This window comes from Podarcis gaigeae, assembly GCF_964106915.1.
Source record: "Podarcis gaigeae genome assembly, chromosome: 3".
Lineage (NCBI taxonomy): Eukaryota > Metazoa > Chordata > Lepidosauria > Squamata > Lacertidae > Podarcis > Podarcis gaigeae.
Window position 1 is genome coordinate 66,794,738 of NC_139680.1, and position 11,600 is coordinate 66,806,337.

Consider the following 11,600-nt stretch of genomic DNA (forward strand, 5'->3'; position numbering starts at 1 on the left):
AAATGGGTTAGTATTAGTTGATAGAATTGCTATTCTTTACATCTTGCCTCAATGTCCCACAATGTCAAATAAACTTCATATATAATACAAAATAAAACATATCTAAAAGTGATAAAAAAGAGTAGGGAGAAAAAAGAGTAGCAAAAAGGAAGAGTGGATTTTAGGTCAGGATTTCTGGAATCATCAAATCAAGTTTAAATCCATGCTCTAGGTTGTAATGTTTGTAATGAGAAAGGTCTGGCTTTCTGATGTTTATGGGGGCTAAAATGGGGATCAGAGGGAATAATGCTGTGATGTCCCAGCGTGCACTCACACCACCTGCTGTATTGTGGGACCTGTTGTCTCCCAGCATGCACTGTGGAGCCATTACTGTAACTTCAGAGTACAGTGGTACCTCAGGTTAAGTACTTAATTTGTTCCAGAGGTCCGTTTTTAACCTGAAACTGAAGCACTATTTCTGGGTTAGCGGAGTCTGTAACCTGAAGCGTATGTAACCCGAAGCGTATGTAACCCAAGGTACCACTGTAATGCATTAACAGTTTTTTTAGCACCAGCTCATAAAAATGTCAGAAAATAAAAAAGATTGACATATTCTGCAAATTCAAGTTAAAAGTCATCAATTACGCAAAAAAACCCCATGGAAATAAAGCTTCAGATAGAAAGTTTGGACTGCCCCCCCCCCACTGAGTGCATGATCAGAAAGTGGGGAAAACAGGAAGAACGTCTACTCAAAATGCCAAAACAGAAAAGGGCCTTAAGAGAAAAACTAGCAAAATGGCCAAACTTGGAGCAGAGGCTTAAGACAAGGATTATGGCTCAATGTCATAGTGGGATAAGTGTGTCAACCAAGATGATACAATACGAGGCAAAAAGGTTTGCAAAGGAAATGAACATTGCTGACTTCATAGGAAAGGCAAAATGGTGCTACAACTTCATGAGGAGAGAAGGTTTGGCTATGTGAACATGAACCAAGTTAGCGCAGAAAATGCCACCTGTTTATGAGGATAAAATTCAAGCATTTCACTTCTGTGTCATAAAACTCCGGATAACATATGCTTTTGAACCAAGTCAGATTGCAAACATGGACGAGGAGCCTCTCAATTTTGATGTGCCTTCCAACAGAAATGTTGATATGAAAGGGATCAAAACAGTGGCAATCAAAACAAGTGGTCATGAAAAGACCTACTCTACTGCTGTCCTTTCATGTTGTGCAGATGGTACCAAACTGCCTCCTATGCTCATTTTAAAGAGGAAAACGTATCCTAAAGAGACCATACCACCTGGCGTTTTTGTCCAAGTTCATGAGAAGGGCTGGATGAATGAAGATTTGATGGCTATTTTGTTTGCAAAGATTTGGTGCAGGTGACCTGGAGGGCTCTTGAAGAAGCCAGCTCTGCTCATGTATGATCAGTTCCATGCACATTTAATGGAAAAGACAAAAAGGGTTGCAAAGGATTTGCGAACACACCTAGCCGTTATACCTGGTGGACTTACAGGTCAGCTACAGCCACTAGTTGTTTCAATCAACAAGCCATTTAAAGCACTGATGAAAGAAGAATGGAATAAATGGGTGCAAAAGGCAGGTAATAACTTGATACCAGCGGGAAGAGTGGGGAAAAACCCCCAATTACTGAGGTCTGCAAATGGGTCATAAACTCATGGAGTGGAGTCAAAGAAGAGGTGATTGTGAAATCCTTCAAGAAATGTGGAAGCAGCAATGCTATGGATGGAACTGAGGATGATCTCATATATAAATAGGGTGACTCAGAAGACAGAAGTGATACAGTAGAGGTTAAAGAAAGTGATATGTCTGGAACTGAGAGTGAGGCATAGTTTTTTAGTGTTACCTACCTGTATGCACTCTTCTGTTTGTGCACATGTTTGCTGCAGTCATAGTTTTACATGCATACTAACTACCGTATTACTGTCACTTAGGATCTCTGCGAATGTTCCATTGCTTTGATTTTGCCTTCTGTTGACTCTCTATGCCTCTGCGTAGGCAAATGAGACATTATAATCCTTGCTGGCCCTATGGCTGTTCTTATACTGCATGTTATAATAACGCTGACTAGCTCCCTAAAGATAAAAAATAAAATTACCTACTATAATTACAATACTAAAAATATTGGTAAAGTTGTTCTGTTTGATGTTTAAATATACGGTACTAAATATACCAGTGTTTTGAATATTTAATAAAATATCAGAGTTGTTCTGTTTGGCGTTTAAAATATTTATTTCTGAATTCTGGGCTCAAAAAATAGGGGTCGTCTTATACATAGTGACATCTTATACATGGAAAAATATGGGACTTGATGTAGCATCGCTTTGACATACTGTGACAAGCTTAAAATGGCAGATCACTCATAGCCACTTGCCACTGTAACTAGGTAAATCCAAACAGAGGAGCGGGCTAAGGACCAGACCAGACACCTGTGCTGTGAACCCAGCAAGTGCACCTCAAGGATGTCAGGGGCTGATGCTGGGCTGATAAATAACCATGTGCAAAAATATGTTAGGCTAAGCTAGGGGTGAGGAGGTCAAACTGAGGTCACACTAGCAGGAACAGTTCTCCATATAGTTGTGAACTCACAAAAGTGATAGTGAGGGAAAACAGGTCACTTGTGTCTATGCCCCAGTTCTTTGCTGAAAGCAAATCACTGAGTTATGTACTGACAAGCTTCCTAAATTGAATCCAGTGATCTATCTCTCAGGGAAGTTCCTGGTTCATTGATCAAAAGGAAGGTGTGAGGGAGAGCTGCCGGTGTAATAGAGTTAATGAAGAGTTATTTGCCTTGCCAAATTGCGGGATCTCTTTATCAAGGAAGCCTAATAACACATTCTCTTTTCAAGACAAGTGCCAGAAGCTTTGTTTAAAGACTTCCATTTTATGGCTTAAAATCAGCAAATAAGCTACACAGAAATAGGTAGTTTTCTATTCGTCACCATCATTTCTTTCTCTGCTCCATTGGACACTTATCGTACGTATCATTACGTGACAAGAAAATGTCCCTTTCTTACCAAATTCTTCCTTGTGTGTGTGTGGCAGCACACAGCACTGCCAACTCAAATGATCTTCCACATTTGTTTAGTTCAGCTGTCCACCTTGAAACAAAAATCCCTATATCCTGTCATCTGTACTACAGTAACAGAAGCAAGCAAGCAAACAAAATTATAGTTATCTGTAAGCAGAGGCAGAAGAGAGCCATTGGTTTCATTTAGTTAATGCATTTCATAACCATGCCTTCTTCACAAAAGTGTGAAGAAATATAATAATAATAATAATAATGATGATGATGATGATGATGATGATGGCACTCCTGTCTTCCACTGCCTCCTGCAGCTTGTTCAAACTCATGCTGGTAGCTTCCAGAACACTGTCCAACCATCTCGTCCTCTGTTGTCCCCTGATCTTTCCCAACATCAGGGTCTTTTCCAGGGAGTCTTCTCTTCTCATGAGGTGGCCAAAGTACTAGAGCCTCAGCTTCACGATCTGTCCTTCCAGTGAGCACTCAGGGCTGATTTCCTTAAGAATGGATAGGTTTGATCTTCTTGCAGTCCATGGGACTCTCAAGAGTCTCCTCCAGCACCATAATTCAAAAGCATCAATTCTTCGGCAATCAGCTTTCTTTGTGGTCCAGCTCTCACTTCCATACATCACTACGGAGAAAACCTTATACATGGAGGTGTCTTATAGACGGAAAAATAAGGTAATTCTAATTTTGTCCCCATCCTCCTCTCTGGGCCATCGCTTGATCAGGTTGCAAGCAAAAAGGCAGGCAGGCAGCATCTGGCTAAGGGCAGACTTATGTCTCTTTTGCTCTAATGGACCAACTTTCACTGCAGCTTCCTACGCTGAGTCAGACTATGCTTCTATGTCTCTGTGCAGGCTTAGGATGGTAGAACCTCAATGTATTCCGAACGAACATGGAGTAGGAAAATAGATGTTACCAGTGCTTTTTTTCTGGGGGGGTACGCTGGGGTACGCATACCCTTAAACATTTTGTGAATCTAAGTTTGGCCTCATTGAGGGCAGTATTTCAATATGAGTAGGAAAATGATCATTTTTATTCAGAAAAAAGCACTGGATGTTACAACAAGTGTGGAAATGTTACAATATCGTATTTAAATTTACATCACAAATATATGTATGAGGAAAGACGTCTCTATTGTCAGCCAGCCAAAAATTCATCTGGATTTGTCAGTGTTTATACAACAATGTCAATGTTTATCATATTTTTGCATGTAAGGAAGATATACGCATGTAGAACTGCACGTGCCTGTGGCCTCTGAAACTCAATAGTTTCAGCCCATGTCTGAGAAGGAGAGTTACACAATTTCAGACTTTTTCAACACCTTTTGAAATCCAACATCACCTCCCAGCAATGATAGCCACAAGAACCACAAGCAGAACTGGCCGAAATTAGTCATTAATAACACCAGTTGCAAAATTCCATACATTTCCAGTAAGTGGCACAAACCTTTTTTTTCCAATTCCCATTTAATTCATTGCACCTTAAAATAATCTGGTGCTTTTGGCTGGGCTGCATCCCTTATTACTTTTATTTTCCTTTGAAAAGAGAGAAACCAAAATTTAAAACCAGAGATTGAAATTCTGGGAAGTGGAACCATGTGTTTCTGGGAAATGTGTGAAGACACTGAGGAATATGCTGTAAACAGTGACAAGATTGTTGAACCAGATGCAACCTGCCCTTGTGGTGCAGTGGTTAGTGCTGGACTAGCACCTGGGAGCCTAGGGTTCAAATCCCCACTAGACCATGGATTTCACTGGATGACCTTGGACCAGTCACTGCCTCGCAGCCTAACCTACCTCACAGGGTTGTTGTGGGGATTAAATGAGGAAGGGGAGAACCATGTATGCCACCTTAAGCTCCTTGGCGGAAAAGGTGGGATATACAGTGGTACCTCAGGTTACATACTTCAGGTTACATACTCCATTAACCCAGAAATAGTGCTTCAGGTTAAGAACTTTGCTTCAGGATGAGAACAGAAATCGTGTTCCGGTGGCGCAGCAGCAGCAGGAGGCCCTGTTACCTAAAGTGGTGCTTCAGGTTAAGAACAGTTACAGGTTAAAAACGGACCTCCGGAACAAATTAAGTACTTAACGCAAGGTACCACTGTAAATGCAATAGATAAACATAAAAAATTACAATGTGGTCCCGATTACTTTTGTGGATAAACTAATTTGGTTTAATTCAGCAATTTGATCAAATAAATCTAAAACCCTTATGGACCTGCAGTTAATCCCCGTGGCTTCAATCCTTCAGCAACAGCAACTTAGATGAGGGGTGTGTGTGTGATTTTTATTGTAATCAAGCATAAAAGAGTTAACACCTTGCGGCGAACACACAAGGTCCCCGGACGTTTAACGGTCTATTGATCCCTGTGCCACTGTGCTTGCTTCCCCGCTGCCACCAACCAGTTACTCTCTGGTAAAACACTGAGTCCAGACTCATTTTATCGTTTCTCCGATAATATTCCTGTCAGTACCTTAACTTTAGTTTCTTTACTGGCCAATACCTTCCTGATACCTTCTGACTGATTATCTCAACTGTTTGACTGACTCTTCTTAACAAATTCTCTCACTCTCTCACACCAGACTAGCCCAACCACAGACTTATCTTATCTGTCTCTTCTAACTCCAGACTGTCTTCTCAACCACCCTAACTCTAACTCCAACTCTCCCCCAAAAACCTCTGTGCTTAAACCTTATACACAATTAACTCAGCCCCCTGGGTTCCCATTGGTTAGTCATTTTACAATTAGTTAACCCTTTCCCTATGAACCTAGTATGATGTCACACACCTAGGAGGGCAAACGCCACACACCTCCTTCCCCAATTTCATGAATTTCCTAATTTCATGATTTGAGTTTCATGAATTCCTTTCCTAATTTAATGAATTGAAAGTAAACATCACAGACACCCCTCCATGCAATACAATCATGCATTTCATGTATTAGATTCAAGGAGCCTAATTTTGTGCAGGATTGCATCCTAAAATACCTACTGTTGACTCTCTATTTTTCTTGCTAATTTTTCTAAAGGGCATCTCTGTAAGTAAAAATAAATTTAGATTAAGTCATTGTGGTTGGGGCAGGAAAGGAAGCTACCATCAGGTATGTACATAATGTGATGACAAGCTATTCTTAAAGTGCAACTGAGTATTTATCAAGTAATAATTAAGTGAAGTTAAGAATGGTCCCAAAGGAATCTTTCCCAGGCCAGGGCTTGATCATCATTTTTATTAATGACTTGGACTCAGGAACAGAGAGCGAGTGTGCTCATCAAATTAGTACACTGTGCTAAACTGGAAGGATCGCCAATACTTTTGAGTTTATCAGGAGGGTGCATAATTATCCTGGTAAACTGGGTAATTGGTCTGAAAATGAAAGAAAAAGAAAGCAAATTCAGCAAAGGCATTCACACACCCTGCAATGTTTCAGAGATGAGAGCAGGAGCCTGAATGTAACACACCAAGGACCCTATTCCTGCATGCATTCCCACACTGGGAGCCACTACCTGACGCTTCCTCCTCCCCCACTGTTACTTGTTGCTGTAGGTTCCACTCTGCTCACTCTGAGCAATATTTGCTAAAGAGCCTGTGTCCAATGCTCATTTAAAAGCTAAGGGGGCATTTGTTCATTTGGTTTAACAAAGTACGTGTTTTCAATCGTTCAAAATCTAAATCACCGGTTGCAGCATCTGAAGAACATTCCGCCAAGCAGCCCAGATGTTGCTGAGACAGCGGCGTGCAAGAGAGGCAGCGTGGGAAAACCCTTGGCATTGACTGGCACATTCCAAAGGTGGTCCAAGGAGGGAGGGAGGGCTTGATCCCTCTATAAGGAACAGCCTGCCTTCCCTCCAGCCTCTCCGTTGTGCAGCAGCTTCCCAGTGTGCTTTGGAGTCGCCACTAGGAGACTATGTAGGATTCCCCCCCCCCCATCTGCTTCATTCACACTTGACAGGGTGCAAGTCAGACTGCTGTGTTGTTTAAATAGGTAGTTTAGTTTAGATGCGGGGAATGAAACAGTTTGGTTGAGCCTGGTGATACCCTTTCAGCACATTTCAGGAGACTGGTCAGCCCGGAGGATCACTTTTTGGACTCCACAGTTCAGAGGGTGAGGTATTATTATTATTATTATTATTATTATTATTATTATTATTAATTGAACTTATACACCGCCCTATACACAGAGGTCTCAGGGCAGTTCACAAGAAGACCACAACATATAAAATCAAATCAAAAGCAATTACCCAATACCCCCCCAAAAAGCCACATTTTAAAATGGTGTTGGATGTCAATAAGATCAACCAAAGGCCTGGTTAAAAAGGAGGTAGGGGCCTCCTTTGAAGCCATACTCAAATCAAGTAGGCTAGGGAGCTGTTCCCTAATTCCTTGGGCAAGGCTGGGTCTCCCAAAGGCTATAGTTATCCAGTACAGTCAGTTCCCGCCCCACAGTCAACCCCCTTCTGCTGATTTTAATTGAAGGTTATATAAAGTGGCCTAGTTTATGTGTCTGCCTCTTTATTTGCCTATTGGGAATCACATATAGCACTCTGTACATGAGAGTGGATAACCTTTGGCCCTCCAGATGTTGCACAACTACAACTCCCATCAGTCCTAGCAATCATGGCCAAGGCAAACAATGATGGGAGTTGTTGTACAACTAGGTTTCCCACACCTGCGTCACATGGATGCAGACTAGAGACGAGATGCATCCAGTCTTCACTCAGATATTTAACTTACAGAGCAGGGGTGGGGAACTGGTGGACACCCAGATGTTGTCGGAATGATCATCCCTGATCATTGCTGGCTGGGGCTGATCGGAGTTGGAGTCAGTCCAACAAGATCTGCAATGGCCCCTCTCCTCTTCTGGAGACTTCTGGGACAGGGTACAGGACCGAAGAATGCCGACTTTGGTAACTCTTGTAACTCACATTAACAAACATGTTACTAAGGCATTTCAAAATGCAAAAAAGTAAGCCAAGTGAGAGTAATCTACCAGGGATTATTCCTGATACAGAATAATACGTTCCTACAGGACTGAAATTTCTCATCTTGCCTTCACACTTTGGGTATTTAAGAGGTGATTTATTTTTTAAGATGCATTTATATTCCACCTATCTTCCAAGGATAAAAATGCCATACATGTTTCTCTCCTCTCTGAGTTTTATCTTCACAACAATCCCGTGAAGTAGGTTAGTCTGAGAGACAGTGACTGGCCAAAGGTCAACCAGTGAGCTTCCTTGTGAATGAGGATTTGAACTCTAGTCTCTCATATTCGAGTCCAGCACTCTAACCACTGCTCCACATTGGCTTTTAAGAAGCTATATTCAGGCTATTTGAATTCCTAGAGACGCTAATTCAGATGCCCTCACAACATATTGTACAAATACCAAGGGTGCTTCAAAATCAGTGTTTATTGTGTGCTTGGTGCTTCTCATGCATGCCAGTTATTCAGTCTCCACATGATGCCATTGGTATCAAAATTCCAGTTTGTATCCCTCCCCTCACCCCTGATTTAATTTGGATATACCCTTTTGGCAGAAAATCCAACTATATCTCTCTATCTCTACCTATCTCTATATACCTAGTGATCTATTTGATTCGTGTGTTTACAATATTAAACCCCCATCTGGAAGCACCATGAGGGATTTGAGTGGCAAATCAGGAAACCTCAGCCTCCCTCCCCCACCCTGCTTGAAGCAAACCTCTGCCTTGAATACAGTGGATGGTTATAGGCATTCCACATTCTCATAAACTCAGACCCTCCCCTGCAATCTGAGAAGAATAAAACCGATCTACTTTACAGGATTATTTGCCATATAATTACAAACAAGATTACAGGATTACAAACAAGAGAATGTGCAGGAAATGCTTTGATCACCCAAAATTGCCGCATAAATGCCGACCAGTATAACGGTTTGGAACTGCCGTACGAACAAAATTATATTAGCGATACGTTAAAATGCGATCTCACTTCGCAAGGAACTGCCAGCTAATTTATAGCATTTTGCCATTTCTGGAACAAAACCAAACAGCGGATTTGCCCAAGTACCTAGGTACTTAATGCATGCACTAAATAAATGCACTGAACCTGCTCTCTCGCTTGTGCCTGTTACAATGGGACTTACTGATGGAGAGAAGCACCGTGCAGTGAATCCGCTCTTCAAATGAGGCAAATCAGCATCAGTCCGATTGTCTGCTTGCATCTGCTTGAGGCTGAGCATGGCAGGAATTAAACGGTAGCAGTGTGAAGCCTGTGATGATCTTGCCATGAAGAAAGACGTACACTAGATGAACCTCTCCCGAGTTCAAAAAGCAGCATTACAGCAAACATGGCTCATCACTGAATTTTTCATTCAGTCTACATTTCTCTTCCGCCTCTCCTCACCCAGATATTAACGTACCTATCAGTGCGTGCACAAAGACTCAGAAATTGTCGCTTGAACATTCCAGTTTAAAACATGGCTCCTTTCCCCCTGAGAATAGTAGAGCAGATTCTGTGCCAGAAGGCTCTGTTTGGGGGAATCCCCTGCTGGGAAGTGCAACAACCAGGCCCAGCAGGGCTGTGCGAAAGATAACATGACCTGGGTCTATAATTCCTGGCACTTCTTTGCTTTTTTGTGGTAGCCTGATCTTCAATACATCTCCCTGGTGACCAAACATCATGAAGTGCGACAATTTTAGGGAATTAATAGAAAGCCAGCTTCCTCAATTCAGCTGATTGGAACTAATATTTTCTAAAACAGCATCAAGCCTAACCAAGTCTGAACCAAAAGACAAGCGAAAGAAGTGGCTCTTCAAGGCTTTTTTTAAAAAATTAAAAAAGTCTGGTATCAATGTGGCCACAAATACCCCTATGAAAAGGGAGTACCATAAGCAGTGGGCCACCACTAAGAAGGCCCTGTCTCTTGTGACTGACTTTAATTAACTTGAGAAAAGTTAATTAATTAAAAGTTAATTTTGGATTTCGCTGGTATTGTGTAACCATTCCAGCCACCTAGCTTGACTTGTATGGGAGCTGCATTATGTTTTTAATTAATATTATGAAGCCATACATTGATAAAAACAGGAGGTTTTCTGCTGAAAAAATATACAACAGAAAATTTTCTAAATTGAGGATGCCTTGATCAGGGCAAAGCTAGATTATTTATTTATTGAATTTATATACCTCCCTATACAGAAAATATCACAATATATAAAATCAAAATAAGAATAATAAACCAAAAACACCTCCTCCCAAAAAGAGCCACATTTTAAAATGGGTATAGGATGTCAATCAGGTCAATCAAGGGCGTGGTTAAAAAATAACGTTTTTGCCTAGCGCCTAAAGGTGTATAATGAAGGCACCAAGCAAACTTCCCTGGGGAGAGCATTCCACAGATGGGGAGCCACTGCAGAGAAGGTCTGTTCTTGTGTTGCCACCCTCCAGACCCCTTGAGGAGGAGGTATAGGAAGGAGGGCCTCAGAAGATGATTTCAGGGTCTGGGTTGGTTCATATGGAAAGAGGCGGTCCTTGAGATCAGACACCATTCATACAGGTATCAGTCTGGATCACGACCCTAGCAAGTGGAGCAAGAGGTCCATTTGTGCCACGCAGAGGTCCCACACACCTGCTATTCATGTTAGAAGAAAAACCTCCATTGGTGTAACTAGAGCTTTTACCCCAATGTGAGTAGAAGGCAAGCTCAGAAGGGAGGAGTGTATGCAAGAGAACCATTTGGCTATGCTCTATTCCCACTGGCAGGGGCACCATGTCTCTGAATACCAGTTGCAGGGATCTGCAGGTGGGTAGAGTGCTGTTGTGCTCATGTCCAGCTTGCAGGCTTCTCACAGGCATCTGGTTGGCCACTGAGAACAGGATGCTAGACTAGGTGGACAACTGTTCTGATCCAGCAGTCTTGCCGTATATTCGTATATATGCTGCCTTGGGTTTCATGATGGAAGAAAATCTGGATATTAGTTTTTTTAAAAAAAAATAATAAGAAGGTATGTTTAGGGAGCTACAGCTGAAGAGCAGCTAACTAACGTTTTACATAAATAAGATGTTTTTTTGTCTGTCTCCAGTCTTTGTGGGCTTTGAGTATGCAGCAGCCGTAGGAATACATTTGGCAAGGCTGATTTAGGCAGGGAACACTGTAACTGGATGCCAGCACAAGGTTATAAAATCTGCTGCCTGTCACAATTAGCAGTTTTGCGGTTATTGAGAATGCCCGACTGAACAAACTCAGCAACATCTGTTGAACCTGCTGCCTTCACTGAGATGCAGACTGGGGCTGTTCTCTCCCATTTTAAAAGTGTTTTAAAAGCGACAAAAGAGGGACAAAATGAATCGGGGAAATCATGCAACGTAATTTGTTCATTGGACGAAGCCGGCCGGCTATTGGAGGGTCATATTCAAAGCCAAATGAAACATACAAGGGACAGGCTTCATGTTAAATGGGGATGAAGGAAAGAATAATATAGCAGTTCATGATATATATACGTAATCCACTACTAAAAGGTTCAGGGGCATGCTGAACCACAATTTTTTGATAGATGTAACACACACACACTATACTGAAGGGTCTTAATTTG

At 41.8% G+C, this 11,600-nt stretch overlaps 1 protein-coding gene across 6 annotated transcripts in view; it reads right to left on the bottom strand.

Annotated features, from left to right (window-relative positions):
• The window catches only part of RGS17 (regulator of G protein signaling 17), a 61,209-nt gene that overhangs the window by 41,097 nt on the left and 8,512 nt on the right, over positions 1-11,600 (bottom strand). Inside the window, exon 1 of one of the 6 annotated variants that reach the window (XM_083732833.1) lies at positions 9,155-9,343. The exons of the other annotated variants lie outside the window; for them this stretch is intronic. The gene's annotated coding sequence lies outside the window, so the exon portion shown is untranslated. Of the gene's footprint in view, positions 1-9,154; positions 9,344-11,600 lie in introns of those variants that run through there. 6 annotated transcript variants of the gene reach the window in all.